At 40.2% G+C, this 27,282-nt stretch overlaps 1 long non-coding RNA gene across 1 annotated transcript; it reads left to right on the top strand.

The window, feature by feature from the left end:
* The first annotated feature begins 343 nt into the window (after positions 1-343).
* On the top strand, positions 344-27,282 carry LOC142160532 (uncharacterized). The gene is made up of 3 exons (XR_012693262.1): positions 344-512; positions 20,996-21,151; positions 26,720-27,282. It is a non-coding gene; the product is annotated as an uncharacterized LOC142160532 (long non-coding RNA).

Here is a 27,282-nt window from a genome sequence, read left to right as displayed (position 1 = left end):
TATGCATAAAAGAAATCATGTTAAAGCAGATTACAGGTTAATTATAAATCGTGATTCCATTCTGCAACACATTAATACGCCTGCACACATTTTGCATTGTGTTCTTATTTTTTTTTTTGTTGTTTTTTTTTATTTCTTTCTTGCTTTTCTTACTGCCGGGGACAAATTGAAGTTTAGCATTTGGCTTCATATATCTGCATATGTTTCCACTTCTTTCAATAGACAAAATTGCTTGATTTTATCACTCTATTTTTGGAATAATAAGACCTATTCTTCATGATTATGTGCAGGAAGCTTCATGCGGTGCTGTCAGTTGCTGCACAGAATTAATGGGAATAGCAGGTCCCAAGCAGCAGCCAAGAGCCGACTCATGCCCTCCGCTTCCCGCCTGAAAAGACAGTTCTACCCCTTATTGTAAACAGCGGTAAAGCTGCATACCTGTTCATAGTAAGAAATGGTCAATTAGCTGCACCTCCTGGGTTGTCTTGGCAGGACTGAACTCTGTTAATAAGGTCAGTAATGGAGCACAGGAGGTTATGCAGCTTTCGGGGAAATGTTCAATTTACACACAGACATATGCAGCTGCCCTTCCAAATAATGCACACACAATTTATTGTTTCAGAGCTGCTGTCTAAGATCGGCTCTATTGTACAAAAGGTTTGACATTGTTCCTATTCTAATCTTCTAGTTTTAATGCTTGAATAATGACAAATATAATTACTTCCGCGTGCATTTTAAGGGCGACTTTAAACTCAGGAGAGCGGCTGATCTCTGAAAAATTTTTGAAGGTCCATATTTTGACGTCTTTTGTGCAAATTTGTCATTTTTATGATTGCATCCAGAATCGAACAGGGGCCAGCGTCAAACCTCATATTAGTATCACAGTTTTAGCTTGTTAAACACCCTGTCAAAATCCTCATGAAGTTTATTTATTTATTGCCAGTTATCTAAGTATGTCTGTGCAAGGTCAAATATTATTTAAATGTTACCGTCATTAGCAAGCTACACACACACACTCACACATACACACGTACAGCAACCCTTGTAAACAATTTGTACTGTTAGCTTTATAAAACTTTACTGATTTACTGACGGACATAATTGTTTTACTGACATATTTTTATATTATACTCCCATTTTGCAAAAGTGAAAATGTTAATAACATCCACAATAGGAGGATGAGGAAAGGGTGAGACAATGGTACACAAACTCTCAGCGGACCTGATTCATCTGCCGGTTTTGAGCATATCACCCGCAAAATCACTCTGCACATGCTCAAAACCGGCAGCCCTTTTTATGCTTTTATGAATGGAAAGGTTGTTACTGCCCCCTATGTGAAAGGGGGGTGTACTGAGCAGGGAAGGGGCATGTAGCCGTAGGCAGTGTACAGTGTGGGCGTGCCAAATAACAACGCACGCAGTCACGGCCGTAGCAAGCGCTTCGGCCGTGGTTGCGTGAAACTCCCATTTCACCCGTATAACTTGCTCCAGTTCTGGGGCATGTTTAACTTAGCCGGCAGGTCGGCGGCATTACAAGTGCCCGACCCGCCGAACTTCACTCTGTAAAAAAATAGATTAAAAAAAAAACCACGTAGTGTCCCTCTCTCCTATTGCTATTAACAATAGTGCTGCCAGGCTACTGGATGCGGCGAAATCTGCGGGAAAAAATTGCCTGGGGTCCCCCTGATGTCACCGAAACCAGAACTAGACAGCCAGCCAGGATGGGTCTCACTATAGTAGTGGGACACGCAGCAGGGATCCCCCTGCCATAACGACAAACCAACCCCGGGCTGTTCAGCATGGAACTGGATTCCCTAGGGAGTGGGATATGAAAAAAACACTTGGACTCTTCCTACACCCCTGGGGTGGGGAGTGTAGGGGTAATAAAGCGTGTAATGTAAGAATAAGTTAAAAACATAATTTTAGTTTGTGGAACTACAAGCACCAGTATACCTATGGCAGCCAGGGTATGCTGGCACTTGGAGAATCACAAGTGCCACCATGCCCTGACACCCAGGGCCCGCTGTGACCTGTAGTACCACAAAGTAAAATGTAAATAAAACACATCACTCTCTTTCAAATCACATTACTTTAATAAAAATAAAAAAACCCTTAAACAAAACACAAAACCCTTCGCTATAACCACATATATGTATTAAACATTATATCGAATATTATGGGGTCTTTGTGACCGAAAAAAAGGAGATTTTTTTCATGGACATTTGAAATATAATTTTTTTGGGGGGGTTTAATTTTTTTGAACTACTAAACCTGGAATGTAATTTTTTGGACAGCAACAAGACCTTGGGGATATTTTAGTTTGTTTTGGTTTATGGTTTCAAGCCTTACTGGATTAAAAGCTTAGAAGATTCCATATAGATCCCATACAGATAAAGACATCAGATATTAAGTATATGGGGTTTTAATATTTTTAATAATTTACTAATATAATATAATATAATATAATATATAGATATTTGTAATACCTAACATTCTTACCATCCCTCAAAATGAATTAATTTAAATAAAACCACTAAGTGAAAATCATCACAAAAGATAAATATTAAAATATCTCAATTATGTTTAATGGTCCAAGTTCAACTATACTTGTTCAGTTTCCCCTGTTCATAATGAAGATTCTAAATGAATCTATAGGTAACTAACACTTAGCTTTTGTGAGTTCATTGGTACAGGAACCAGATGACTGTACCAAGTGTTAGTAACAGGGGTCAAAGCATTTTAAACTACCATGACAACCATTTCCCCAAGAAGAGCCTGAAAACTTCATATTTGCATCTTGCTGATGGCGCTAATTATAATATACAGGAATTGGATCATGGTGCCTACAGAGGATGTGAGCATCCTGTCACTTATTGATACTATAGGTGCTTTCTCTTCTATAAGCACAAGTTACCATCAGAACATTGTAAAAGGATAAACATATGTAATGTATGCACTTAATTTTAATTGCATCTAAATCTGATGCTACCCACCACCCCCCTGTTTGAGAGGATCAAAATAGTTGTCCAATGTCCAGCAGATATCTTATGTATGTATCTGGTGAATGTTACTGAAAACCTTCAGCAGGACAAGGGTTCTCAGTAAGAATCCAGTGGTCATCTAAGTGTTCTTCAAAGCACATAGGCATGCAGAACTTTAATTTGTTATCCTGGGATCAAGCACACCTTTTAAGGATTGCACTGGAATAACAGGATGTCAGTGAGAACCAGACAGTGTGTATACAAACTCCCACAAATATTCTCTTCAAGTCATGATGTGAGGGACTTCGGTGAGAAAAGAAGAAAATGTACATGGAATTTTGAGAATTGACACAGGAGATAATGATAGACAAATTGTGTACTAGAAATCTGGGGCCATATTCCTTCTAAAATAAAGTCAGGAATATATGCTGGGCAGTAGGAACTTTACTTTATACTGGGGAAAGTCTGCTTCATTATAAACTGGGCAATGGTGGCTGGTTCACATAGTATGTTATTAAGATGGATTATATTTTGGGTAATTGTCCTTTTGTTATATATTGGTCACTGGGTCTGTACAATCTGCTGGTAGGTGTGAGTAGGGGTGTGTGTGGATGAGGAGACCCCTAGCTCGAATGTCGCACCAGAACTGTATCCAGGAGTATTTTAACAAGTTAATCGGCCCTGTGATGTGCAGATTCTACATTAGTAGAATATCCACATCGCCCTTTTGCAGCACTCAAGAGGTAACATACAACTAACTCGTAAAATGTAGGTACTTTCCCCTTCCCTTAGATTGTACGCTCCTCTGAGCAGGGCCACCTCTCCTCCTGTTTCCACCACTTCTAACTCTGCTCTCCAGCTACTTTGCCCTCCTCCTCGACGACCCTCCTCCCCCGTCCCCTCTGGGGGTCTCACTGTCTTCCGCCCCCTCCTTCTTGGGCTCCGTTGTTTGCCAATCCTCCCTCCCCCTTTCCCCACCCTCTCTAGCTGTGCATTGAGCTTACTGAGTTACTGTGCTTACTGTTTACTGTACTGTGCTGTCTCACCTTGTATTGTAATTCGTTTTGTCCCTGTACGGCGCCACGAACACCTTGTGGCGCCCTATAAATGAAAATTAATAATAATAATAAAAATACTTTATCGTAAAAGGGGATAATTAACATTGAAGTCTAATAATAGGAAGTTTTGATAGTAAATTAAAAAATCATAATATACAGTTGCTGCCTTATTGGTTTTTTTTCAACAAAAGGATAACAATGTTACCCAGGAGAGTCATGGGACATCACTGTTGGTGTTGATTAAGGCATATGTAGTTTTCAAATAAGCCATTAAGGGAAAGAGTAACCTCTCTCCTACTGGCCTCTATTTTTTCTTCTTATATTTGACTGCTCCCAAATGGCACAGCAAGAAATGGTCATGAACTGACTCATTGGAAAAGATTTACTAAAACATATGAAAAGGAAAAGGGAAGCTGTTGCAATAGCAACCAATGAGATCCTTTCTATCATTTATGTAGTACATTCCAAATGATGATAGCGAGAATCTGACATGGACAACACCTCCACATTTCCTTTTTAAAAGTTGTAATACCCATCTGTCTGTTTTTTAGGGATTCTGATAAATTTAGGAATTTAATTTTATGAGAATAAGTGGCTTAAACTGGCATCAATGTTCTTGGCACGGATTGCCCTGCTGTCTAAAACTGGGAATGTTGTGGCAACAACTGGCAAGCATACAAGGGCCAGATTAACCCTAGGGCTAACTGGGCTACAGCCCAGGGGCCTCGGGCATCCAATGGGCCCTTGAAAGATCTCAACAGCATTATTGATTGGTCGGGGGTGGAGGTGCCCCCGGCCCGATCAATGCTGCTGAGCACTTTCACTGCAGTCCTTCCCCGGCACACTGTAGTCTCCTTACTGAGGAGATCTCGTGAGTCTCACTCTCACGAGATCTTCTCAGTAAAGAGCATACAGCGCGCCGGGGAAGGACTACAATGCCAGGAGGAGGTAAGTGCCTTGGGGGCGGCTCGGCTCACCGGGGGGGGCAGCTTGGATCACAGGGGGGGGGCTCTCACGGGGGAATGGAGGCCCCCTTAGCCCAGGGGCCTCCATTCCCTTAATCCGGGCCTGCATACAACAGAGACAGGGGGCTTCCTCACTCCACATTCCATGGCTAACTTTTACCTTCTATTTTCCCCTATTAGTGCTTTACACCTATCCCCCATGTCTCCTTCATTTATCTGTTGATATAGAATGCACATATAGATTTTTGTGCAACTGTGTAAAACCTATTCATGCTAGGTAAGCTACATAGACTTTAATGCACACAAGTTTGTAAAAGTCCATGTGAACAATATCAGTCAAGGAAGTGAAGGCAACCTTTTCTTTCTCATTTGGCCTTTCATAATGGTCCTCCTCTGACAACCCCCATTCTCTGCCTCTCCCTTGACCTTGTCTTCTTCCATCATTGCATCAAACTTCTCCTATTTCCCTTTCCCTCTTTCAAACCTCCACTTCCTTTTCTTCACCCTCTCTTTGTCTCTCGTTCCACCCTCTCTCAAATCCTCACTCATCAAATGTAATCTTGACTCCATTGACCCTGAAATGTTTTATTCCTAGCTTAAAACCATCCCTGCCTTCCCCAATCAGCTTGTCTCTCTCTACAACAGTGCTCTTACATTTGTCCCAGACACTGCTGCCCCTGCCACCAACATCTCACTCACTGGCTTCCTCCACAAATTCATTCTCTCCTACAGCTCTGCTCACTCCCTCAATAAACAATTCTTTTAAGTCTTTCATTTCCTCCCAATCTTCCAACTCCTGGTGCCGTTTTGCTAACTTCAACATCTTCCACTGCTCTCCCCCTCTTCCCCCTCCCCTCTTAACGTTCTTGACATTGCCATCTTCTTCACCTCCAAAATTAAAACCATCAGACTGGAAATCTGCTCCTGTCTGGCCCCTTCTAATACCCCTTTTTTCCCTTTCCCCCATTACCCACCCTTGCTTGTGCTCATGCCCTCCTGCCCCTCCCATCTCACCCGCCCCTTCCCCCTCTAGTCACCCTTCCATGTGCTCCTTCCTCCCCACCATGGGGGATGAAACCCAAGCACTTCTATCATCGTCTTCCCTGGCGAACTGCCCCCTTGACCCCAACCCCTCTCAGCTTCTCTGCTTCTTCTCTCATAATGCCTGCCTCCACGTTGCCCAACTCTTCAATCTATTCCTCTCCGCCAGCATCTTTCCTTCTTCCTTCAAACACGCTCTAGTCTCACCCATTCTCTCTTGATCCTACCTTTCTTTCTAACTACAGCCCGATAACTATCCTTCCTCCAAAATGCTGCACAATACTTGAGTGGCTTGTCTATACTTGCCTTACCACCTTCCTATCTGACAAATTCCACCTCGACCCTCTCCAATCTGGCTTCCACCTCTCCACTTCTGCCCTTATCAAAGTCACCAATGACCTTCTTTCTGTCAATTACAGGAGTCATTTCTCCATGCTTATCCTTTTGGATATCTCTGTGGCATTTGAAACTGTAGACCACCCTCTCCTGTTATGTTCTATTCACTCCATTGCACTGCATGACACTGTCCTCTTCTGGTTCACTAACTAGATTTACAACTGCTCCTTCTCTATTTCTACATCTGGCTCCTCTTTATTCCCTCTACACTTCCCATTTGGGTCACACAAGGCTCCATCAGTGCTCCCCTACTCTTCAATCTCTACATCTCCTCTCTTAGAGAGATAATCAATCTCCAGTACCACCTGTACACCAATGACCCCCAAATATACACCTCTACTGCTTTCTAAAACTAAACATGTCCAGTATGTAACTCATTGACATCCTTCCCTTTTAAGCCTCCACTTCTCTCCATCTCCCCCTCACTGTTGAAAACACTACAATCTTCTCTGCTAACCTTTCCTTCACTCCCCACAACCAGTCTCTCTCCCATTCATGTCACTTTCAACTTTGCAACATTGCAAGGATTAGCTCTTCCCGACACCACCAAAACTCTTATGCACTCGCTACTCATTTCTCGCCTAGACTATTGCAACCTCTTTCAATCTGGTGTTCCTCTCACTCACCCCGCTTCTCTTCAGTCTCTCCTTAATACTATGGTAAGTTTGATCTTTGTCTTCCACCACTTTGCTACAGTCAATCCCAAGCTCCGTATCCCATATAGAATCCAATTCAAACTCCTCACCCTCACCTACAAAGCCCTTTTCATCTTCTCCACCCCCCTACATCTCCAACTTGGTCAACCTCCACCTACCCTCCCTCGCTTTCCACTCAGCCAATATCCGTCACTTCACCACCATTCTTATAACAACATCTCACTCTCGCCTCCAAAATTTCTTCCATGCTGCTTCCCACATCTGGAGTGTTCTCTCTCATTCAATAAAGCTCTCATCCTGCCTCCAATGCTTTAAATGCTACCTAAAAACTCACCTGTTTCTAAAGACCTACCAGTCCACTGCCTAACCCATTCCCACCTGCACTCCTCCCTCTCTTATTTTCCTGTCTATTTGTCTCCATCCTGATTTTCACCTCCAACCGCTCCCCTTTAGAATGTAAGCTTTTACTCGCAGGGCAGTCCTTCCAATTGTGTCTACCCCACTTGCCACCCTATCACTTCTAGTTTTCTAGCCTCTGGTGTCATTATCCTGATTTATCTTTCAGGTCCTTTTTGCTCTTTATCCTGTTATCTAGCTTTACTATATTGTGATATGTCCTCCATCATGTTGATATCCAACTATGCAAACCTTATGCTACCCATGTTATCATTGTTAATTGTCTTTTGTAATGTTACTGGTACTATGTCACCTTCGTTGTATCTTTTTCACATGTGTTATTCAATGCTACTTGTGTTATATATGCTATTTTTGATATGTTTACCCATGTTGTGTTGGTTCATTTGTACACTTGTTCTACTAATGCTATGTATAGCGATTCAGAACTTTTGTGGCGCCCTATAAATAAACAATATAAATAAGATATGGGAGAAAGTGCCCTGCTGAATATTACTATCAGCTTAAAATTGTCCTTACACAAGGCATACACAATACCATCCTCATCAGCATTTATTTATAGGATGCCACAGATTCCGTAGCACCAGATAATCATTATACAGATATGATTTACATTTGACTTATAACAAATATGCATGTCACTCAAAAGCTTCCAAAAGCCAGTAGTGATGTCATGTGGAGCAGGCTGAGCAAAGGCACACAGAGACTGGATTTGCCAAGTTTGTTGTCCCTTTGGTTTAGTTTACATGTCTTCCATGTGTCACCACTGATATTTTCTTGCCATCAAGCCTTGGCAGGTTGCACAGTACATGAAGGCTTTGGCAACCATCTATTTCTCTGTAAGTTTGCTTGGAATCAGAATCGTGCAACCTGTCTTTATCACTTAAGCGTTGTGTGTAAAGTTACCACCATTCCGAAGATGTACAAATTTCATGCACCTTTCTTTTGAGTGCTTGGGAAATTTCATGTCCCAGGCTACTTCACTCTCATTACGGTGAACATACTGGATATGCCGAGCTGTTTTTCAGAGTACAGGCAGTACTGCTTTTTGTTATACACCCTGCAGCCATCACTTTTTTTGGAAGGTGTTTGCACAGACACCACATAATCTTTTCCGCCTTTTTTGTTCAAAACATGACCGCCATCAAATCAAGAATCGTTTTGCATAGAACGTGTCTCCGTGTTCCTTCGCTTTGTTCCACTGCCCCACAATGGTGCATCACCGCTGCTATTGCTGGCATCTGAGCCACTCTCTTCTGAAGGGTTTAGGGACATACTCGTCTCCACCGCACTAAAGGCTATTGTCAGAGCCACCACTGGGTGGTTTCATGACCCACTGTGCTTACTTTACATTCGGCAGGAGAAGGATGTAACTGCCTTTCATTCCCGTTATGTGTGAAAGGATGGAAAGGCTGCAATTTCCTTGACGTCCGGCACACAGGTGGTGGAACGTGCGTATTAGCCTGCTGTGTCACTGTCATCAGGTGGTGATGTGCACACACTTTCACCTTCCATCAGAAAACCAAACACATTTGGTCTGACAAAAGTGACTCGAGGGGATATGGCAGATTTTAATGCTGAGTGTATTAGCAAGGTCCCCTTCATTGACTAGCATTTGTAAGTTTTGTGGGTACATACACACACACACATGAAAAACATATAGTTTTGACAGGAAGTTGTGGATGTAGGACCCTTCAGCTTCCGGGCCATCCCCTACTACCAGGCGTGGGCTGGGAGAGGGATGACGCGCCTGCTTCCCCTGTCATTGTGATGCGGCCGTCTGTGCGCTGACGCGGCTGCATCTGTTGTCATCAGATGCGGCCGCGGGTAAAAAGGATATATATTGCATCCGGGGGCGGCCGGCCGGCCTACCCCCTGGCCCTAATTGCGTTCTGACAGAGCGGCCCGTGGGGCCTCTGCCCCCCTGCCCCCCGGGCCAGCCCGCCCCTGCCTACTACCACTGGAGTTCCACCCCTCAATACAACAATGTGTAAGCACACCCTTTTATAAGAAACACTACAACAAGCTGATCTAATGGAACAAAATCCTTGACTTGGCTGAGTAACAGAGTGCTCTCATTTGTAACTCGCTCCTGGTCTCTTTATTTTATATTATAGAAGCCACGTTTAAGTTAAAGTAGCTCCAAGAGCTTACATTCTCTAACCAACTTTTGGCCAGCATGAGCCCTGTGCAATTGACTCCTACTATCTTATAACATACTTACATAATGTATTATGTTCACTCTTGTTAGGAAAGAGACAGGTACCATTTTTTTTGCTGTCTCAAGCAACCAAACTTCTCATCTACTCAGTTTTGCACTTTTTGAGCCATACATGGATTTCCGCGCAAATGTTTTTCTAATTGATTTCTCATGTTCTTGCATTTTTTTGGTTAATATATAGGCACTGTAAACCGAAGTCCGTGCTGACATTTAAAATATGTAATTTAAAATGTGTTGAGACACTAATGGCACACAGCAGCCTTGGTATCCGAAGACTCTGTGGCTGCATACTGCTGCTCTGCACTCTCTCTTATCAGTGTCTCACTTCACTGGAGGATGCAATGTAGTAAAAACAGCAGCTGTACTCAGGGAGCTTATTAATACGGTATCCTTCTCATTCTTTTGTGAGACGCTAACAGAACATGACATTTCGGTGTTCTATAGTCCCATAGCTTAATTATGTTGTCACTTGATAAAAGACTCCAGTGAAGTTTTTTTTTTTTAATACCTAAAACAAAATAAATAGGAGGGGTTAGTGGTGGATTTTGTAGATGTCTTTGGAGAATGTCTTGTGATTATATCAGAACAAGATCAAAATGATTATAGGCTGTAGTCTGATTGGATCCAAATAATCTTAACCTATTGGCTATAGTACTGGATATCTCATGATAATTTGTCAGATTTAACGAAGGAAGTTAAAAATCTCACACAGCAACCACATAATGTCATATAGTCCTATAGTCTGCCTCTGAGCGTTCGCCTGGGTTGCCTTGTGGGTGTTCAGGATCTGCTACAAAGAACCAAATTAACAGACTTTGATTAGCACTGTGCTTCTACCAGGAAATTGGTTATGTGTATATGGGACAATTGTTGGCTGGTAGTGAGAGAAGTGACTGGGAATAATGGTATTGTCCTATATAAAGGATTTCTAAAGCCTGTTCAGTGTGCAGTGCTGAAAACCTTAGGGATTGAGGCAAACAGTAATACATTTTTCCAGCAGCATTTCCTCATATTTAGAAAACATATTTGATTATTGTAAAAGTTTGTAGAGATATTTACACTAAATAAATCAACATGCTTCATGCAAAATAATGATCACAATGGTACAGAACAAAAAACTTTCCATTGTCTCACTCATCATATGTGAAAATAGGAGCTGTTACAGGGACTTGTTGTCCTGTTTAATGCCGACCATTCCATGGCCCAGTCTGTAAGCTTCTCTTCACACAAATAGTGTATTACTTAATTATTTTGTACTGTTCAAACTTCCAAATGGTTATAATGATTTCTTAGTCGCTGCCTTGTGGTTGAAATGTGGCACTTACAGACACATAGCACTAATTCTGTTTAAACCTGTCTGCTATGCAGTGGCTGGCTAGGCTGGGGGGCAGGGGGGCGTCTGCCACCCGGGCCGTTCCCATAGTGGTCTCTGGGCCACCTGTATTTTTTTCCTTTAAAATAGGCTGCTGAGTCGAGTCTTACCCCCCGGGGTAAAATTCGCCGGCCCTCACATGCTGCTGTGCCAATCTGGAATTTCAGCTACCAAATTAATTTTTACAGAATGAAAAGCCTGCGGTTTATAATGTGGCTCAAACACTCTCATTTCTAATGTAGTGTGCATGTTCTCTATCTGGCTTGCTTCTGTTAGCTTTCTCCCTACTAGTTCCTGTTCAGTTCTCTTTGTATATAGTTCAATAGATCTTCTCTAAATTCTATAGTGGGAGCTCTGCCAATAAATGACAGAGAACAATACTTAAAAAAAGCTACATAGTTAGAGGGCATTTGGGCACCTTATCAAGAATGGCACTGTGTGGCAGGGATTGGCTCTTCCCTCCTGTCTCCTCACCTATTCTTCTGCTCCGTCATAGCCTGCCTGGAGTTTCTGAAGTACTTTTTGTTTATTGCTCTGTATGGTTTCACCCTGTATAGTCTACTGTTTGTACTGTGTGCGGCGCTGCGTAAACCTTGTGGCGCCTAACAAATAAATGATAATACTAATAATAGTAAGTGAGTGAAGTATGAGTTAGCCATATGTTCTTATGTTGCAGGTTGATGCTGTCTTGATCTCGTAGCTAGCAAAGAATTAGCTACCTGGCAACATATGACACTTGGTTATAGGGATTGACAGCCTGAAACAAGGGCCTTCATTGGGTTGCCAGATGTGATTAACATTACTCTTGCGCTGTTATGGCAATACACACATCCCTACCTAGTACCACAGGTTGGTGCATAGGAGTACAGTGGGGGTTCCTGGAGTTGAGGTCCACAAGCTCTTTGGAATGCAATGCTATTTTTACAAAAGAGTTGTGAGAAAATCCAAAGTATTTTTTTTATTAGAAATAGCTTTTATTAAGGTTTATATATAACACAAAATAAAGGCTAAAAACGGATGTACTCTAACGAGCTTGTGAAAATAAAGTTGGGTCAAGTATAATTTTCAACACAAAACAATTACAGTTGTAGAATAACAGCTTAAGATATGCAACAGGAGTCTAATGATGCCTTCTAAACAGGATGTTTAGGGGGAAATTCAATTGGTCGCAATGTCTGGCTGCGCCCATTGTCGGTCATTATGGTAAGGAATCTCTGCTCATTTTTTCTCGCGATAATGTTCAAAGGGCAATCACTTTAAAACTGTTGCTCTTTATCAAAAGGGCGAAATAGCAATTAATAACGTTTTTCGATCACACTTCTACCCTTTGTTAAGCACTGGATCAGAAACAATACATACAGCTTCAACTGTCAAAATCAAAGTGTCTTTGGAAATTGTTCTGAAATGTTGATAAGTTTTTTAATGTTCTCTGAGGGATACATTCATTACTTGTTGTGTTTAATGTGCCCTGTTCAAATATGCGTGTTAATTAAAACACAGGAGAAGGAAAGGAGGCCACTTCACCATGCTCCAGATGGGGCTAATGAGCCTTAGCAGGGGGGAAATGTTCTAGTTCCTGAATGGAAAGAATAGCAATATTTCAGACAGGTCGTGTTTATCAGGATAACAAAATAACAGGTTCATGTTTTAATATATATTTTATAGAAGATATTTCTTTGCTACCACTATTTTGGTAGGTATAGCAGCATGGGACATTCTATTTGGCCTCAAAAAGGCAAATATTGTATTACTAGTGTTATCATCATTAGCAATAATCTGTTTGACTTCCTAGCCTGCATTTGAATCTGTAGGATATTTCTTGTTGCTGATAATAATAATATTAATAATAATAAATAATAATAATAATTAATAATAATAAGTAAAAGAAGAATATTTGTAGTAGTAGTATCATTTATTTATAAATCACAAACATACTATACATGTCTGTACTTTTTCCCCTAAATTCAATATTTAGATTACCACAGAAGAATTTTAAACAAATATTCTTATTCATTTTCTGTTCTACTATACAAGAATAAATGTAATAAAAGGACACACACCCCTCTTTTGCATTTGGGTTACAAATTTTATACACATACTAGCAGGGTCACCCAGCGTTGCGCAGGTCTGATTTGTAATGTGTTGCAGTTTTATATATTAGCAAATTATTTGGTAAATAGACTAAATTTAGAAAAAAAGATTTCTTGCTTTGTCGTCGCTATGTCGTGTTGTGACGAGGTTTCTTTCCAGCAGTCAAACAATTGTTTACAACCAAAAGATTATTTTTTCAATTTTTGTCGCTCTGTCACGTTCTCGCTGTGTGGTCTAACAGCTTACTTTTTGGACACTAAATAACTGGGTAAGATTTGGCAGCTGTAACTTGAGAGCTGTGGAAGATGTTCGCCAACAAAAAATAACAACCAAACAAACTTTTTTTATATAAATAAGATAAGAGTTTTCCATAAAATTGGTAGGGTAGCACAGTATTTTATTAAGTGATTTTATATCCAGAATAGCTATTTTTAAAGAGAGAGAACTGCTATTTATTGATCATCATAAGGACATTTTTTATTTGTTTTATAAGCTATCTTCAAACCATTCATTTATGTTAGAAATGCTGTCTATTTTTGGTGTTTGTGGAGAATAGCACCCTGCCCAATGTGAACATAAATTTTTCTCTTCCCCCATAATTATTTCCACCTCCTTGACTTTCGGTTACTAGACTCTGGAGCTTACTCTCACTTATATTATGTACAGTATGTCACGAACAAGTGGTCTGGACAAACCACTGGTATGTAATACTGAAATTAATAGGAAAACTAAGAATGACACAAAAGCAATTTGCAAACATAATTCAACAGTTTGAAAAAAAAAATATAAAAGGCAAAAGGAAAATTAAGAATGGAAAACAGACAATGATATGGAGATTCAAGAAGCAGACAGGTGGGAAGAAAAAATCCGAGAGAGATATAAATGAAGGAGAAGAGCGGAATAATATAATAGGGGCAGAGAACAGTGATGGTTAAATATGATTGATATATTTGTGTCAGGACAAGACAGTGATTTAGGTTGTGTTTAAAACTGAGTTAAGAATAAGTGCAAGGAGTAATAGTGATCTAGGTTGGGTTTAAAGCATGTGCTGGGAGTGGCAGCTCATCCCGCCCGCAGTGTAGGGCTGAAAGCCATTTTTACCAATTGTTTAACAAATATTTCTCCCCCCAGAATATGAAACCATTTAGAAATTGGAAGATCACAAACGGGTATCACGGGTTGGCTTATAGTGCAGGAAGCACAGAGTCATCTCCTAATCCCCGGCCATACCATCCCAGATACTATCAGAATGTCAAAAACTATACTCTGCAAAAACACTGTTCTCAGACAAGTTAATGCCGTCTTACACACTGGAAAGCTTCCTACCACTCAGGAAAGTTGGAAAGCTTCCCCTCCCCCCCCCCCCCCCCCAGTCTTTTGGACAAAATGAGTAAGGAAGGAGTCATCTGCTTTTAGAATTTAGGCAACATCAGGATTCATTCAGTCATCTCTCCTTCTGCCCTGGTCTGACCTGAGTGAATTGGTGCCTCTAGAAATCACTAAAAGATGAGCATGTGTCAAGTGTGTTGTGCAGATGGACATACGCAATGGGGTTATGACAGCTGTATCTAAGATACTGGAAATGAAGAAAGCTGAAGTAGTAAATGACAATGGTGACTTGTTCTTTTTGCAGAGTGGTCTGAAGATTGACAATATACACTTTAGCAATGGCATGTATAAAAACAGATCCACTGTACACTGATGGGAAAAAAATATAGTTATAACTCCCTTAAATCTTTAGCAAAAATTCATTTTAAAACTTCTGTAACATTTTGGGCATTGGTTCATATAAAAATGTATTTTTGGAAATGAAACAAGCTCAGACAAGAGGTGGAATCAATAATAATGTAATACAATATTTTAGTTATGAGAAACGACCGTCCTGGGTGTATTTATCTTTGTAGATTTCTCTTTGGGTCCTTTCCATCCATTTCACTAAAAACAAAAAGTGACAAAATAAAGACCCTTTCAAGTATAGTAGAATCAAACAGAGAGAGATATATCCAATCAGGGAATTCAAGCAGGGGATGGCTAGCAACCTTTGACCCAATGGTCAAGTATAATTACAATAATTTGCCCATGTTACTTCTACTTATAACTAGGGCTGTGAGAGATGAGGCGACTGCTCCGGGTGCAATGCTGAAGGGGGGGGGGGCTAGGCTTATGAATATTTTAGGTTCATTTGTTAAAATTGAGGGCTAGGGGACGTCAGTTTTCCTTCTCGCCCCAGAAACTAAAATTTTAAATTATGGTTCTGATTACCCCACTGTATTAAGAGAATGTATGCATATGTAGCAACCCTATATGAGCCAGGAGCTGTGTTGTCCTATAGAGTAATTAGTATTGTAATTATTGTTTCATGAAGGCCTTTGGGGGGTATACAAATGACTGTATGGGCATTCAATGCCTAATAAATAAATGAAGCATAGGATGTATTTTAAATGAAAGGCTTGATGTAATTTTACAACTACTTACCTATTAACCTCAGAAACAGACTGGCCCACCAGGGTACTGAGCTAATCCCCGGTAAGCCCCACTGTCTGAAGGTCCTGTCCCTCTCTCCTAGGTGCTGTGCTCCGATTGGCTGACATCACACACTGATTTAGCCAATCAGAGTACAGACATCTCCCCTTACCCACATGTCCTGGGCAATATGAGACTGCTGGAGGCAGCACAGCAGGAAGAGAGTAGTGTGTGGGTTTGTTGATCAGTGTCGATGAGAGAAAGTGCTAGTCAATGTGTGTCAAAGCTATTAAAGTGTTATAACTGATTGTCCGATCAAAAATTAGAAAAATGAATAAAGTTTTATTCAAGAAGGAATAAATATTGACAGACAGCCTATCTGTGATGCAGTATGACTAGTGCATATGCACAAAAAGCATTCTCTGGCTCCAAACCCAGAGGCACTTAAATTTATTATCTGTAGTAATTCCACAATTTCAATATGCATGAGCTAGGTGGAGATTTCTAATAATTTGTTGGAGCTGTGTTATTAAACTGACAGCACTTAATTTCCAGAATATTGTCTCTCGACCTTATGAATCTGCTAATGGTCACAAATACAATCTTTTCCAGGGATGTTACTGAGAGAAAGAGAGGTCTTCACAAACAGTGTCATTGTCCTTTTCAGTTTCGCCTTGTTTCTTGAGGTTTGTCTACTAGGTGATAAAACCTAGAGATAAGTTCATATCATAAGGACACATACCTCTCCTTCCAACATTACGCATGGGAATAGGGGTTTCCTGAAATATTGCTAAACAACAGCAGCATTCAAACATATAATTAAAGTAGATATATATTGATTGCAAAGTTCCAGAAGCGACAGACATATCTCTCTACTTTCCTTTCCTTGATCCTACGATCAATCTTGATTACCAACTGCATCAGGTTTTCCAGGGAAGTTGGTATAGGGTACCTCACTAAAGAATCTTTGATTTGCTCAGAGAGATCTAGGAGGAATTGACTCTGGAGTGCCAGGTCGTTCCACTCACTAACATTGGACCATCGCCTAAACTCTGCGTAATATTCTTTGGCGGTGCACCGCCCTTGCTTAAAGGCCCTGAGATGAGACTCTGCCGAGGCCACCCAGTTCGGGTCATCATAGAGCACACCCAAGGCATTAAAGAAAGCATCAACTGATTGCAGAGAGGGACTTGTAGGAGGAAGATTGAACGCCCAGGACTGAGGGTCACCTTGGAGAAGAGAGATTATGATGCCGACTCTTTGCTGCTCTGAACCTGAAAAACGTGGTGTTAAGTGAAAATAGAGCTTACAACTCTCTTTAAAGTTGCGGAATAAGGCTCTATCACCAGAAAAACGATCAGGTAAATTCAATTTGGGCTCTACTGCGAGCCCCGAAGGAGCTTGAAGGGCTAGCAAATTTCTAGAGGTTTCTTCTCTAGAAGACAATCGATGCGAAAGTCCTTGAACCATCTGTCCCGCCAAGACTTGGGCTGGAGAAAGATTTATTTCATTGTCATCCATGGAAAATTCCCTCCAAGCACTTCACTAACCGTTTATAATGTTACGGCTAGAAGCTATTTTCATAAGCTTACAGAACTATCGGCAGAGGTCTTCACCTATAGCAGCAGCAAAGATCAGGGCCAGCAGCAAACAAGGGTATCCGAGTCACAAGCAAAGGTCAGGGTCACAAGCAAGTAATCAGTCCAGGAACGCAAGCCAAAGGTCATACACAGAAAAAAAATCCAGGAATAAGCACAGTAGAAAGGTGCATGTCAGCAGCCAGGAATTGAACGCTATAACCGGCAGGGAGGCTAAGCCCTCCCTGACGGTTTTCTGGGTCAATCAGAAAAGAGGAGGCACAGGGCAGTCAATCAGCCCCAGGAGGCTGCTAATTAACCAATCAATGGTGGTTAATTACCCTGGAAAACCTGGAAAATGTATAGCCAATTCCACCAATGGCAAAACTCCAGCTAGAGTTGAATATCCCTGTTTGCCACAACATATATATATATATATTATTAAGTACTTGCGCACGCGCCCGGCTGCTAGATCACTTTGGGACGCGGTGCTCTTTACAAAGAGTATCCAGACCATTGTCCTGGCAATGGTCAGGATGGAAGGGGAAATGACATGCCTGTCATCATGGTGAGGGCTGGGATGGAGCTGATGAAGGATCCGAGAGAGTCGCGGGGGCTAGGAGCACCGGTGCTGCTCATGACAGGGAAAGATTCAGAGGTGGCTTTGGTGTGATGCACACACCATGTAATACCAGAGGTAAAGACTCTGCCCAACTCATGCCATTTTCTGCTGCCACTTTTGCCAAATTTCTTTCGATCTTGCCACTAGCCTAAGGTCAGTATGGCTAGTGGCAGTTGCTTTCTATCCCCATGTATACATGCATAACTTGAAACAACATTCCTGTGAAATGAGTACCACTTTCTATCATCTGTGGGATGCATATCTGGATACAAATTCCTGAAGTATTTTCTTAGGTACAAGTGCAGCTGTACGAGCATGGGGCTGAGTATGCCTCAAACAAGCCTGAGAATATGTCTATGAAAGTCAACACATATTGTAAATTTCTTCCCTTTGGCATTTGTGTAAAGTCATTCTGCAGTCCTTGGAATGGGCCTATTGTGGGAGACATATGTGATGGCTCTGTAGGTATTGCCTTACCCGGGTTCATTTTCAAACAGATGAGGCATGAATGTGTTTTTTTCTCCACATGAGATGAGAATATAGGTGCGTACCAGTAATGCCCAATCACTCTACACATACCTTCTCTTTCACATACTTTCTTTCCCTTAATGGTTTAATTGAAAATTACATATGCCTTATTCAACACAAACAGTGATGTCCCATGACTCTCCTGGGTAACATTGTTATCCCTCTGTTGAAAAAAAACAATAAGGCAGCAACTGTATATTATGATTTTTTTCATTTACTATTAAAACTTCCTATTATTAGATTTCAATGTTAATTGTCTCCTTTTTGGATAAAGTGCCTACATTTTACGAGTTAGTAGTACGTTACCTCTTGAGTGCTGCAAAAGGGTGATATGGATATCCTACTAATGTAGAATCTGCACATCACAGGGCCGATTAACTTGTAAAAATACTCCTGGATACAGTTCTGGTGCAACATCCGAGCTAGGGGTCTCCTCATTCACACACACCCCTACTCACACCTACCAGCAGATTGTACAGACCCAGTGACCAATATATAACAAACGGACAATTACCCAAAATATAATCCATCTTAATAATGTGAACCGGCCACCATTGCCCAGTTTATAATGAAGCAAACTTTCCCCAGTATAAAGTAAAGCGCCTACTGCCCAGCATATATTCCTGATTTTATTTTAGAAGGAATTTGGCCCCAGATTTCTAGTATCCAATTTGTCTATCATTATCTCCTGTGTCAACTCTCAAAATTCCATCTACATTTTCTTCTTCTCTCACCGAAGTCCCTCACATCATGACTGCAGAGGATATTTGTGGGAGTTTGTATACACACTGTCTGGTCCTCACTGATATTCTATTATTTCAGTGTAATCTTCTTTTCTCACCGAAGTCCCTCACATCATGACTTGCAGAGGACCATAAAAGATTACATTTCATTTGAGAACTTGATGAGAGAAAGTCAATTAGTGTAAGCTACGTTACGAATGAGCAAAATGCAGCTGATATGCTCACGAAAGGAATGACATCACAGGTGTTGACTGCATTTCATATAAAATGTGGTTTGGAATGTCATGAATACTAAAGTGATTTGCTGACATTATCTGTTGCATTAACCCCATGTTTCGGTTACAGGTGAACAACGTGAAAGTTTAATGATAAGGTTTTCACTCGTGTTTTTGTAAACAGAGACATCTCTGAGAAAGGGGTGGTGTTGAGATAGATGGGCACTGCATGCTACCTCCAGTGGTACTGGATCCATGGTGCTGTCCGGCTCATCTGGGGAGCAATGTGGTCTGCCAATATGTCTACTGAGCATGCACAATGCTCGTTCTTCACTGTGTATGAGTGCCGTAGTGCTGCATGGAGGTTCAGTACTTAATTCCTTGTCTATTATCCTGATTACACAAATTTATTTGCTATATATCCAAACCTGTATCCTGTATTCAGTAAACCAACGTTCTGGTAAAGAGACAACACGTGGATTAACCTGCTCCTCACATCTGTTGACACCTGTTAGAAACTAAAAGACATCTGCCAATAGTAGGGACACATACATCTCCTTCCAATAATTCTACATAGGATGTGGTTTCCTGATATATTTCTAAACAACAGCGGTATTCAAACATCTAATTAAAGCAGATATATATTGATTAAAATTAATTTTCACTATACATATAAATTGATTAAATAAAAATATACTGCTTAAGTACAAAAATATTGATTAAATACAAATGTATTGAATGAATACTAATGCCAGCACACAATTATTACTGCTTCAACAGTGTGAATGAGAGAGACTGTGAGTCAGTGTGTGCCAGTTTGTATGAGAGAGAGGGTGAGTCAGTGTATATAAGAACTTTGTCAGTGAGTATGAGAAATATGTATGGACAAGAACAATTGGGAGGTATGTCGTGCTTCACACTGTACTGCTTGTGAAGACAGAATTGCGTGCACCTAACAGTAGTGCACTTAGTATTGCCTGTGTATTTGTCTAAAATGTATCTAAAATGATAACCATATTATATCATAGTGCCCCTCTGCCTGTCTTAAGTGCCCCAGCCCCCCCCCCCCCCCCCCCCCCCGAGCCTTAATCCAGCTCAGGATTTGCCGAGCATGCTGTAGAAAAGATAAAAATCTTATTTTTTGGTACACGTCAGGAAGTTGCTCATTCTGTATTAGCAAGCTTATTCGAGTTTAAATGATGCTTCATAGCATATGCGTGCATAACACATAAAATAAAAGGTTTTTATGCATGATTACAAGTTAGACATGTCTGAGGGGTGCGTCTATTGTCATGTGTACACATCTGCTACTCATTCAATTCTGGACACATCTCACCTCTGAATACAGCATCCATAGGCATACACTTGTACAATACTTTTTCAATACAAGTTACGCTTACTCCTCCACTTTGAAAAAGGCCCAATGTGTGACCCCATCTCTAATAGTGATATATGATAGATCTGTTTAATGCCAATTTTGTTCATTATATGACAGTAGGAGGACTTGCTACACCCTTGGGAATACATTTTTAATGTTTTATGTGATGAATTTATGTGTTGAAAAAATGTAAGTGCATTGGGTTATATATAAAAATAAAAATCTTAAAAGGATAAAGCACTAGATATTTCCTTTTCTTTATGTGTTCTTCACAGGCTTCTACGGGATATTGGAGTGACAAAAGAAATAATGAACAACGTTCAGAAGAAAATAAAGATATTTGTGAAGGATTGGTTTGTTCACACTTCTGAAAAGAGAGGAAGGAAGAATAAGTGGAAATTCATTAAAGGCCTAAATCTCTTAAGAGAAATGTGGGTGCATCTGGGGTTATATAATGGTCTTTGAAAGATTGTACACTATATATTTTTATTCTCCTTTATTTGTGTCTTTAAACTGATTGCAGTGTTGTAAAGGTGGTTCCACAACACAAAGTGCAGAGTGGTATAAATGTTTCCACACAGTGTGGACACATTGTGGTATTGGTGTACGCAAAAAGAGTATTTGTTGATTTCTCTAAAGAAACACATTTATTATTATTTATATTTTTTTTGAGGAAAATGTCCGTTGGGACGAAGAAGTCTACACAACAATAGGAATCAAGAGTTGTCAAGAAAAATCTTTCATTTTATTTTTATTTGTTTTATTTCTTATTTTTCGTTGATAGACTGACACATTTTGTGTTTGAGGTGAACCTTATGAGCATAAAGCAGATTGCTTGTCATGATAGGAGTGACAAGTATTTATAATATTTGATTTTTATTTAGTTAAGGGATTGATGTTGCTTTGTATATAAGTAGGCAGCACCTAAGTGGAGCACTGGGCCAGTGCATTTTTATCATTTCTATGAGAAAAGAGTGTGTGTATGAAAGAGATGTGTGAGTCAGTGTGTGTGTGTGTGTGTGTGTCAGTGCGTATGAGAGAGAGTATGAGTCAGTGTGTGTGTGTGTGTGTGTGTGTCAGTGTGTATGAGAGACAGTATGAGTCAGTGTGTGTGTGTGTATGAGAAATGTGTTTATTTGTATGACAGATGGAGTGTGTTTGTGTATCAGTGAGTATGAGAAATCTGCACTGTGAATGTGTAAAAAACACAGTGCCACTATTTATTAATGCATGCTCCCCAATATTCTGGACAGTGGCAATTTTTCCACCCCAAAAAATGACATGACCTATTGGAAAGAGCAATGTCTTTGGAAAACTGTGGGGGTGTTTGGACATCCATCACACAAACCTGTGTATATACAATCACATCCGCCTACATACATATATGCCTAGCTTTTATTTCTCAATGTTCATTATTCTTTCTTTCCAGAGTGGATTTTTATCTATGTACTATCTTGTATAGATTGTTGTGTTTATTTTACAGCAATATGAAACATTTGATTATACAAATTGTTTGAAAGCAAGCCCATCTAATTCACGTTCATTTGAAATATGTTTGAATTTTTTTTTCCTATAGACTATTGTATTTTCATTTTGTGTTAGTGCTATGAATCTTTGTATATCATGAAGCAGAATGGAAGACCTTTTATCACAGCTTTTTTGTTACCATCCATCGTCTCAGGGCCATTTGGTGCGGTGGTAATTGAGTGATCGGTGCTGTAAACACGACACTCTTTAATCCTCCACAATTATTCCTATACTGAACAGAGCGACAAAGAAAAAATAACTACTTACTAGTGAAAAGACAGAGAGTAAATCCGAAGACAGGAGTTTGCGACTGTTGTAAATGATGTCACTTACAGCTGCGACTTGCAAAGTTCCGAATTTAAAGCGACAACGCACGGAACCAGGTAAGTATTAGATTGTCAGGACTAGTTAGGGGTAAGGTTAGGGGTAGGGGTTAGGACTTAGGGTTAAGACCCCCTACCCCTACCCGTAAAATGTAAAGTTAATACTTACCGGGTTCCGTGCGTTGCTGCTTTAAATTTGGAACTTTGCAAGTCGCAGCTGTAACTGACGTCATTTACAACAGTCGCAAACTCCTGTCTTCGGATTTACTCTCTGTCTTTTCACTAGTGAGTAGTTTTTTTTTTTATGTGGAAGCGCGGAGTCTAACATACCTCCAGTTTTCACCAGGGATCCCCAGAAGGGAGTGTGGGCTTTGCTGCAAGTTATACACAGGTTGCGGTTCTCTGAGCCAGTCACCGGTGTAGTGACAGGAGAAGTCAGGCGAAGTAGAACAATCCGGGTCAGAACCAGCCAAGCAGAACAATATACAGGGAGAATCCAGAGAATAGTCAGGCAGGAGTCGGAACCAAATGAGCAATGAGGTACCAAACGTAAACCAGGAGAATAGTAGGAGAAACCAAGCCGAGTCAGAGCACAGATATGCAGGATACAGGAACCACAGGTATGTGCTGAAGCATAATGGTGAACCAATACTCTGGCACCCTAATGATGCCAGAGACTTCCTTATAAGCAACCAGAAGTCTCCTGTACCTAGTGTTAGTGCGAAGACGGCGCCTTACATCTGGCAGTTCAGCTGTACATTTAAAAATTATACATCTGTTAATTTTTAGAAGATGTCTGTTTTTTATTTTATTAAATAAAACCATTTTTATGGTAAAGTGCTAAATGCTACCTTTTTTTTTTTTTCTACACATATATCCTGTATGTGAGAGTGACCGAATACCATCAGACATGTTAGATGGATATGGAGAATCTACAATATTGTGAGAAAATCGCTCTATTTGAAGTAAGCACATTTACAAAGGGAAATAATAAGAAGAAACATATTTTTCTCACAAGTGGTGATATCATTTTGATTCAGTTTCCTTTTGAAGGTGATAGGTCACTGCTTATAGTGTATTTATGATTACATAATTTGTTATTTATTTAGAAACATTCTTTGATATGGAGTGTTTTTAACACTTCTGGGATGTGTGATAGAAGACTGTATGATCAAAAACATATTACACTATATATGTCTCTTTTTGCTTTTTATATCCTATTTACAGCTGTGAACTTCATCTGAAGAATACTGTCTAATAAGCTGGAATGAATCTTTGTGCTTTTACAAAAGTTATTGAACTTCCCATATTTCGAAGGACGTTTTATTTGCTGTACATTGTTATAAATGTTATAGTAGTCATAAGAATTTCCGTGTAGTGTCCGTTGATGTTATATCCTTTTTCTGTTATCTGATATGGGTGGAGGCCATCTGGCCAGGTGCTTTGTCTGCCTTATACCACTCATTGGGCATATAATAATAATAATAATAATAATTGTGAGACTAATGTGTTAAATCTATACTCGCTTATCATAGATGAACTGCGGACATATAAAGCATTCTTTGCTGTATCCACGTTTCAACCTTTGTGTTAATGCCACAGTCTCAATGTAGAAAAAAAGAATATAAAGATGTTCATAAAAGTTTGGACATATTTGCTCTCCAAACATTAGCAGGAAAAGACGCACACATACAGATCCGCATTTACATGCATATGTTTGGTCGGACGCATCGCATGTTGCATCCAGTTCTACAACGGTAGCATTACCGCAGGAGCAACATGTGTGCATACTTACACCACAATAGAATAGAGAAAGCATAGAGACAGTGTTAATAGTAAATGTGAAAGTCGCATTACCCTATTTGTACACAATACAGTCATGTAATTAAGTGTAAACACAATAGAAAACACTATATTGTTAGTGTTATTGATAAATGTGAAAAATCACATTTACCATATAAACAATAATTAAACACAAACATCTTTCCCATTTAAAAATCCAAAAGGCATTTTCTTTCCTGCCGCAAAATATGTAGACGTCTACGGCTTAATATAACATAGCAGCCACACTAATGAATCAAGTGCTATCAGCTGGAGAGGTTAATCTGCAATCAGCCAGCAATCAGAAGAGGCTAGATAGTGCTGATCATCATCATCATCCTCATTGTTGTTGTTGCAGCAGCTCTCCAGAACTCACAAGATATACGTCTCCTGGCAGGTGTGTCTGCATCTGCATACAGGTCTCCCTCAGTTGCTATGACATAAACATGCCCTTACTATACTCGGCCTATGTTCATCTGCCCCTTCTTCAGATGTGACAAAATCTGCATAAAGACGTACATGTACGCATTTTTGGTGCGCAAAAGCAGTACAGATATGCATATTTTATGCAAATAAAACATCATCAGCTATTTACATAGAGCCACTAATTCCGCAGGGCTGTACAGAGAACTCACTGACATCAGTCCCTGTCCCATTGCAACATACACACACCAAAAGAGCACCGTGCTGCCCCAATGGGCATATGTCTATTGCTACATAAGCCCCCTACTGCTCATTGTGATCAGTAATGTAAAATCCCAGAGGAATTCTACTCACCTCGTAAGAGGTGATATGCACTTAATTTTCAATTATTAGCTCCTCAATAGTGTGCAGACTGGCACAGAGGTGCTTGACTGTGGAGGTGAACGGCCCACCCCATTAGGGCAGTGTCTGGTCTCTCGGGTGTATTAGGCAGCTGCTTGAATGGAGATGCCAAGATCTCTAAAGTTGATGATTGCAAATTTGTAGATGTGCCTTATCCTCCTTATCCTTAAAATAGGCACAAAGGGCCTGATTTAGAACTGGGTGTATATTAAGTTAATTTGTGGCATGTAAAAATAATTTCTTTTCCCCCCATTTGCAAAAAAGTACACTAATTTAGAGCATTATGTAAGATGTACTTGGGGCCTCCTACTCCTGTGGATGTGCAGGTTCAATACAGTAAAGGCGTGCAAGCCTCAGTGTAGCATGCCCCCTGGAGATGTGCACTGGTTTCATGTTACCACATCTCCAGATACACCTCCCAGGAGACTTACCTTTCCCCCCATAGACAAGAGCTGGAGTAAAGATACTTGCTGATGGATGACAGCACGGGAATGTATCTTTACTGTGATAAGTAATTAAATAAATAAAATAAGCTGCACCCCCATCTTCCCCAAGTGAATAACCAGCACTGATACTATAGTCTGGGGTGGTAGCGGGCATGGGGGTGGTGGGTCACATTGCAAATGCAGTAACCAGCACCAGGTTTTGCCAGGCTATTCTGGTTACACTATAATATTGAGACGCACAGCATAGCATTCTCCTGTTATAATGTGAACTAGCCCTAGTCGGCTAAGCTAAAATTCAGGCCTGCCAAAAATGGATGTACCCCTACCAGGCCAATCAGCCTTGTCCTGAATAACACTGGGATGCTACCACATACTTATGGTGTGGTGTCAGGGAAATAGTTAAAATAGTCAAAAAAGATTAAAGACTACTGTGAAACTACAAGTATCTGCAACCCTACGTTCAATCTCCCCTGCTGTAGTGGTAATGAGTCCAGTCTATTGTGCTGGTTCCGGTTCGTCACTGAAGGTGGAGGAGGAAACACCATTTGTTGTATTTATTTATTTTAGCACTCCAGACAAGTTGATGGTGATCACTGCAGTATCTTTACTCAAGCCATATCTATACACTGGGTTTTAAGTTGCACGTACAGAACCTTAAGATATATGCAGTCCACAAATAAAAATACACCTGTTCACATGTATGTTTGCATGTACAATTGGGCCACATTTTTAGATGAAACACTGAATCAGGCCCAAGGTGTTTGCATTCTGTGGATTTATTTTACATTTAGTGATTAAACTGTGTATAAGGCATATGTGGATCACGTAGGGAAGTCTTTTGACCAACCGTGAATAGTAATAATCATTCCCAATTCTGGAAGTGCCCCCTCTTATGGGGTGAAAAGTATGAAAAGTATTACTCTGTTTTTCACAGGGCTGACTTGGGCTGTAGCATAAACACTAGGGTCAAATGTGGAAGAGGTAATGATTGTACCTCACCTTTGATAGGTGAGTGCAAATGTAAAACATTATTCTAACAATAATTATTTTGATGTAGCTAGCGAGCACTAGAACCTTCAACGCCACATCGTCCGCATTGCCGATTACTGGAGAAGGATCTTTGGGATAAAGCTTCGGACCTCCATCAGTTTCTGGCTGCATTTGTGGTGTTCATACGCTATTGTAGCTCAAGTTATTTTGGGACATTTTCACCCCCTTATAAATACACAAAAAATAAATTTAATAATTTAGTTTTCTTTTATTTTGCACAATTTATGTGTATCAGTTAGTGGCCAAATATTATCCGTTTTCTTTTCCTTGCTGTTTACGTACTTGAAACACGTTTTGGGATTAGATGTGCTATTTATAGCAATCTATTTTTCAGTTTGAATCGTTGCTAATCTGATTTCCTTTTTACACATTTTGCTACAGTACTTCTATTTTAATAATACATTTACAGTCCCTTATAGTTTTCGCGATTTAAATGCTTTCTTTTCTCCCTTAACACCTCTTTTCCTTAATAAAATAATACTGCTAAAAAATGTGCATTTAGCATGAAATTTTAACACAAGTTTAGTGCATACAAATAACTGTGGAAATAAATATTATTGAACCAAATGA

Source organism: Mixophyes fleayi, chromosome 6, assembly GCF_038048845.1.
Source record: "Mixophyes fleayi isolate aMixFle1 chromosome 6, aMixFle1.hap1, whole genome shotgun sequence".
In the NCBI taxonomy this organism is placed as follows: Eukaryota; Metazoa; Chordata; class Amphibia; order Anura; family Limnodynastidae; genus Mixophyes; species Mixophyes fleayi.
This window is presented reverse-complemented; position numbering and strand designations above follow the sequence as displayed.